Source organism: Crocuta crocuta, unplaced genomic scaffold, assembly GCF_008692635.1.
Source record: "Crocuta crocuta isolate KB4526 unplaced genomic scaffold, BGI_CrCroc_1.0 scaffold441, whole genome shotgun sequence".
In the NCBI taxonomy this organism is placed as follows: Eukaryota; Metazoa; Chordata; class Mammalia; order Carnivora; family Hyaenidae; genus Crocuta; species Crocuta crocuta.
In genome coordinates this window covers 902140-909052 of record NW_027527822.1, presented here as the reverse complement: position 1 = coordinate 909052, position 6913 = coordinate 902140, and positions in this window count along the sequence as shown.

Here is a 6913-nt window from a genome sequence, read left to right as displayed (position 1 = left end):
TTCCAAGAGTTTATTTTTACTTTTATTTCCCTTGCCTCAGGAGACATAAGTAGAAAAATGTAACCACACCCAATGTCAGAGATATTACTTCCAGTGCTCTCTTCTATTTTTTGTTTCTTTTATGGTTTCAGGTAACACACTTAGTTCTTTAATCTATTTGAACTTCTTTTTGTGTATGGCATGAAAAGTGACCCAGATGCACTACTTTGGATATAGCTGTTCAGTTTTCTGAAAACCATTTGTTGAAGAGAATTTTTCCCCCATGTGTTCTATCTTCCTTTACCTAAGACTAATGGACTATATAGTTGTGGTTTTATTTTTGAGTTTCCTATTCTGTTCCATGGATCTATGTGTTTGTTTTTGTACCAGTACCATACTGTTTTGATGACTACAACTTTGAAATAAAACTTGAAGTCTGGAATTCTTATATTTCCTGCTTTTATTTCTTTTTTAAGACTCCTTTGGTTATTTGAGGATTTTGTTGTTGTTGTTGCTCCATACAGATTTTAGGATTGTTCTAGTTCCAGAAAAACTGCTGTTGGTATTTTGATAGAGATTTCATTAAATCTGTAGATTACTTTGTGCAGTATAGTCAATTTCACAATTTTTGTTTTTTAACCAATGAGCATGGAATGTCTTTCCATTTTTTTCTGCCATCTTTTATTTCACCACTGTTTTATAGTTTTCAGAGTACAGGCCTTTTGCATCTTTGGTTAAGTTTATTCCTAAATATTTTATCACTTTTGGTAAAATTGTGAAAAATAAAGTATTGGAATTTCATCAAAATAAAAAGCTTCTGCACAGTGAAATAGTCAACAAAACTAACTGGTGACATACAGAATGAGAGAAGATATTTGCAAATTACACATGTGATAAAGTGTTAGTATCCAAAACATATAATAGCTTATAAAACTTAACAGTCAAAAATGAATAATGCAAATAAAAAATAAGATTCTTTTCTTAATTTCACTTTCTACTCTTTCATTATTAGTGTATAAAAAGTCAACACATTTCTGTATATTTATTTTGTATCCGGAGACTTTATTGAATTCATTTTTCCATTCTAGTAGAGTGTTTTTGGTGGAATTTTCTCTATATAGTATCATATCATCTGCAAATAGTGAAGATTTTAATTCTTCCTTATGAATAAGAAGCTTTTGATTTCTTCGTTTTTGTTTTCGTTTGTTTGTTTGTTTTTGGTTTTGTTTCTCATCTGATTTGTGTGTCTATGACTTCCAGTACTATGTTAAATAAAATGGTTGAGAGTGCACATCTTTCTCTTATTCCTGACCTTAGGGGAAAAACTTCCAGTTGTTCTTTATTTAGTATGATATTCTCTGTGGATTTTTTGGTATAAGGCCTTTAATTTGTTGAGACATGTTCCCTTTAAACTTACATTGCTCTTTTTTTTTTTTTTTATCATAAATGTAGTTATTTGGGCAAATGCTTTTTCTTCTCTATTGAAATTATTATATACTTAATATCTTTTATTAATGCAATATATTACGTTGAGTGATTTGCAAATATTGAACCACTCTTGCATCCTGGGAATAAATTCTACATGATCATGGTGAAGATTTTTTTAATGTATTGTTGAATTTGATTTCCTAGTGTTTTGTAGAGGATTTTTCCATTTATGTTCATCAGAGTTAATGCCTGGTGATTCTCTTTTTTTGTGTGTGGTGTCTTTATCTTGTTTGGTATAAGGTAATCTTGGCCTCATAGAATGAACTTGGAAGCTTTCCTTCTTCTTTGATGCTTTGGGATGGCTTTGGAAGAATATTAATTATTCTTTAAATTTTTGCTATAATTCCTCTGGAAGTCATATGACCCTTGACTTTTTAAATTTTTTTAATATCTTATTTTATTTATTTATTTATTTCTGAGAGAGAGAGAGAGAAAGAGAGAGAGCAGGGGAGGGTCAGAGTGAGAGGGAGACACAGTATCTGAAACAGGCTCCAGGCTCTGAGCTAGCTGTCAGCACAGAGCCCGATGCAGGGCTCGAACCCACCAACTGTGAGATCATGACCTGAGCCAAAGTCAGACGCTTAACCGACTGAGGCACTCAGGTGCCCCTGGCCCTTGACTTTGATTTGTTGGAAGTTATTTTATAACGAGGAGAATATCTGAGTCCAAAAAGTATGATTTTCATCGGAAGGAGAGAATTATTTTCTTCAAAGTATGAGCAATTGTATAAAATCCATCATCAAATATTAGTGTCATTGCTTTAAATTACTTTTAACTTTTTTAAGGTTATATATTTCTTTTGAGAGAGCAAGTGAGAGAGAGGGAACAGATTCAGGGACAGAGAGAGGGAGACAGAAAGAATCCCGAGAAGGCTCTGCATTGTCAGCATGGAGCCTGATGCAAGATTCAACCCCAAGAACTATGAGATCATGACCTAAGTCAACAGCAAGAGTCAGACGCTTGACTGACTGAGACGTTGGTGCCCCAATCATTTTAAATTAAAATCAAATTTCCATAATATACTGAAAGTAAAAGGTATAACTGGCATAAATAAAATGTAGATGCAAAAATTTAATAGTAAAATATGAATTAAATAAAATTTCATGAAACATGATAGTTTCAGATGAATAAAAATCTCATGTATATGGAGCTCGGTACAGGAGTTCAAATCATTAAAGTTGTAAGAGGAAAATTTATTATAAGAGAAAATTAATTTATATTAAAACTGACAACACAAGATAATTACCAAGAAGACTCCATGACATATTCATGTTTAATACAAATAATTCCGAACAGCTAGTTAATTAAAGCACAAAATAAATAATCCTACTTCCTAAATTCAGCTTTAGTCATCTTTCTGTTATTCCACTTCAGTGGCCATGTTGACATTAATAGTTGCACGTTCCTCAGAGCAAGTAAGCTTTAGTAGGGCAGACACACCACAGAAACACCGATGTATGATAGTGGAACCACAAAAATATAAAGGAAATGTCAAAGAGGTTACTGGTTGTGTTCACCTCTAGGATTTTGATGGTGGTGGGTCTACTTTAGGCCTTTAATCCATTTTGAATTCATTTTTGCATTTGCTGTATGAGAATGTTCATTTTATTCTGTTGCATGTTGCTGTCCAGTTTTCCCAACATCATTTGTTTAAGAGACTGTCTTTTTCCCATTTGGTAGTCTTCCCTGTTTTGTTGAAGATTAATTGACCATATACTCCTGGGTTCATTTCTAGGTTTCAATTCTATTCTACTGATATATGTGTCTATTTTTGTGCCACAAAAATACTGTCTTGATCACTAAAGGTTTGTAATATAACTTGAAGTCCAGAATTGTGATGCCCACAGCTTTGGTTATCTATGTGAAGATTGCTTTGGCTACTTGGGGTCTTTTCTAGCTCCATACAAAATTTAGGATCGTTTGTTCTATCTCTGTGAAAAATGCTGTTGCTCTTTTGAAAGAGATTGCATTAAATGTATAGATTGTGTTGGGTAACAAAGGCATTTTAACATATTTGTTATTTCAATCCATGAGCATACACTGTTTTTTACATTTATTTTTTTCATATTTCATCAGCATTTTTTATAGTTTTCAGAATACAGGACTTTAATCTCTCTGGGTAGGTTTATTCATAGCTGTCTTCTCTTTTAGTATTTTATTTTATTTTTGAGAGAGAGAAGAAGAGATAACGAACAGGGGAGGGCAGAGAGAGAGAGAGAGAGAGAGAGAGGATATTAAGCAGGCTCCATACTCGGTGCAGAACCTGACACAGGGCTCAATCTCATGACCCTGGGATCATAACCTGAGCTACAACTAAGAGTCAAACGCTTATCCAACGGAGGCACCTAGGTGCCTTCACAGGTAGAATCATAAGTATCTTACTGTTTCTGGTGAAATTATAAATGGTATTGATTTTTATTTATCTTTTTGTTGTTTCATTATTGCTGTATAGAAAGGCAACAGATTTCTGTACACTGATTTTTTTTATACTGTAACTTACTGAATTCCTTTATCTAGCAGGTTTTGGGTGCAGTCTCTCCAGTTTCATGACAGTATCATTTCATCTGTAAAAAATGAAAGTTCTTCCTTGCCAATTTGGATATTTTTAATTTCTTTTCATTGTCTTACAGCTTACAGTGAGTACTTCAAGTACTATCTTATGTAACAGGGGTGAGAATGGACATCCCTATCCAGTTCCTAACTGGAGAGGAGCTCTCAGCTTTTCCCCATTAAGGATGATGTTAACTGTGGATTTTTTTTGATAGATGTCCTTTATTATATTCAGGTATGGTTCCTTTAAACCTACTTTGTTGAAATTTTTATAATGAATTGATGCTGTACTTTTTAAACTGTTGTTTCTGCATCTATTATAATAATGACATGGTTTTCATCCATATATTTTTGTGGGGCATCACACTGATTTATTTATGAATTCCTTGCAACCTAGGAATAAAATCCACTTGATCATGGTGAACAATTATTTTAGAGTAGTGTTGGATTTGGTTTGGTAGTGTATTGTGAGAAATTTTGGATCCATATTCATCACGAGTCTTTATTTGGTTTTGGTTTCAGAGTAACACTGACCTCGTAGAATGACTTTTGATGTTTTCCTTCCTCTTCTACTTTTTATGAAGCAGTTTGATCAGTATCCATATTCACTCTTCATTAGATGTTTGGTAGAATTCATGTATGAAACCATCTGGCCCCTGACATTTGTTTTTTGGGAGGTTCATGTTACTTGCTCATGATTTGCTATATATCAGTCAGTTCAATTTTTCTGGGTTGTTTTTTTTTTTTTTTTCTGTTTCAGTCTTGGTAGTTTACATGTGTCTAGGAATTTGTTATTTACTTCTAGGTGGTCTCATTTATTTTTGTGGAAATTTTTCATAATAGTTTCTTATAATTGTATTTCTGTGGTGTTGGTGGTTACTTCTCATATTTCACGTGTGAGTGTATTTATTTGGGCTCTTTCCCTTTCTTTTTTAATAAGTCTGTCTACAGGCTTAAAAATTTTATTAATTTTATAATAATCATGTCCTGATTTCACTGATATAGTCCATTACTACTACTACTACTACTACTACTACTACTACTACTACTACTACTACTACTACTACTATAGCTGTCATTTAGTATCTATACAATTTAGTTCTCCTCTAATCTATTATTTCCTTCCTTCTGATGGCTTTTGTCTTTGTCTGTTTTTCTTTATGCACCTCCTTTAGGTGTAATATTAGGTTATTTATTTGAGATTTTTCTTGCTTCTTGAGGTAGGCGTGCATTACTACCTCCCTCCCTCTTAGGACCACTTTTGCTGCATGCCAAAGGTTTTGAACTATTTTGTGTTCATTTTCATTTTCATTTGTTTCCATGTACTTTTATATCTTCCTTGAATCCCTGGTTGACTCTTTTATTGCTTAGCATCATCTTGTTTAACCACCATGAATTTGTGGCCTTTCCAATTTTTTTCTTGTGGTTAACTTCCAAATTCATAGTATTGTGGTCAGAAAAGTTGCATGGTCTGATTTCAATATTTTGAATGTGTTTAGGCCTGATTTGTGACCTAATATGTGTTCTATTTTGGAGACTATGCCACGTATACTTGGAAATAATGTGTATTCTGCTGTTTTAGAATAGAATGTTATGAATATAGTTGTTAGATCCATCTGTTACAATGTTTCATTCAAAGCCATTGTTTATTTTTTTGATTTTCTTGTTTGGATGATTTGTATATTGATGTAAGTGTGGTGTTAAAGACTCTTACTATTGCATTGTTATTAATTAGTACCTTTATGATTGTTATTAATCGTTTTATATACTTGGGTGCTCCAATGTTGTGTGATTAAATATTTACATTTGTTAGATCTTCTGGTTCGATTGTGTCCTTTATGTTATAGTGCCCTCTTTGATTTCATTACAGACTTTCTTTTAAATTAAAGTTTCTCCAGGGTCACCTGCATCTCTCACTCAGCTACATGTCTGACTCTTAATTTCAGCTAAGGTTATGATCTCACTGTGAGATCGAGTCCTGCAATGGACTCTGCACTGACAACCTGGAGTTGGGGCTTGGGATTTTCTCTCCCTCTTTCTCTGACTCTTCACTCTTTTTGAAAATAAATAAATAAACATTTAAAAAATTAAGTAGATGTTCTCCATTACAAATATTGCTACTTTGTCTCTCTCTCTTTTTTTTTTTTTACAACCATGTATATGGTAAGTGTTTCTACACCAAAATAAAAAGGTTCTGCATAGTGAAGGGAACAATCAACAAAACAAAAAGACTATTTTCAGAACTGGAGAAGATATTTGCAAATGACATATCTGGTAAAAGGTTCATACTAAAAATATATAAAGAACTTATAAACTCAACACCCCCCAAAACAAATAATCCAATTAAAATAGGGAGAAGACATAAATAGTCATTTTTCTGAAAAAGACATCCAGATGACCAACGGACACAAGAAAAGATGCCCACCATCACTGATCATCAGGGAAACACAATGCGATGCTACAATGAGATATCACTCTACACCTGTGAGAATGACTAATATAAAATTCAGAAGAAACGATGATCGTTGGCAAGAATGTGGAGAAAAAGGAATCCTCGTGCACTGTTGGTGGGAATGCTAACTACTACAGTCACTTTTGAAAAGAGTGTGTAGGTTCCTCAAAATGTTAAAATTAAAACTCCTTTACAATCCGTAATTGTACTACTGAAGGTTTACCCCAAAAAGTTCAAAAACTAATTCAAATGGATACATTCATTCCTATGTTTATTACAGCATTATTTACCATTGTAAATTTCGAAGCAGCTCAAGTGCCCAGTGATATGATGTCACTTCTATGTTGAATTTAAGAACAAAAGAAAGAAGCAAAGCAAAGAAAAAGAGAGATACACCAAGAAACAGACTCTTAACTATAGATAACAAATGTTGATTACTAGAAG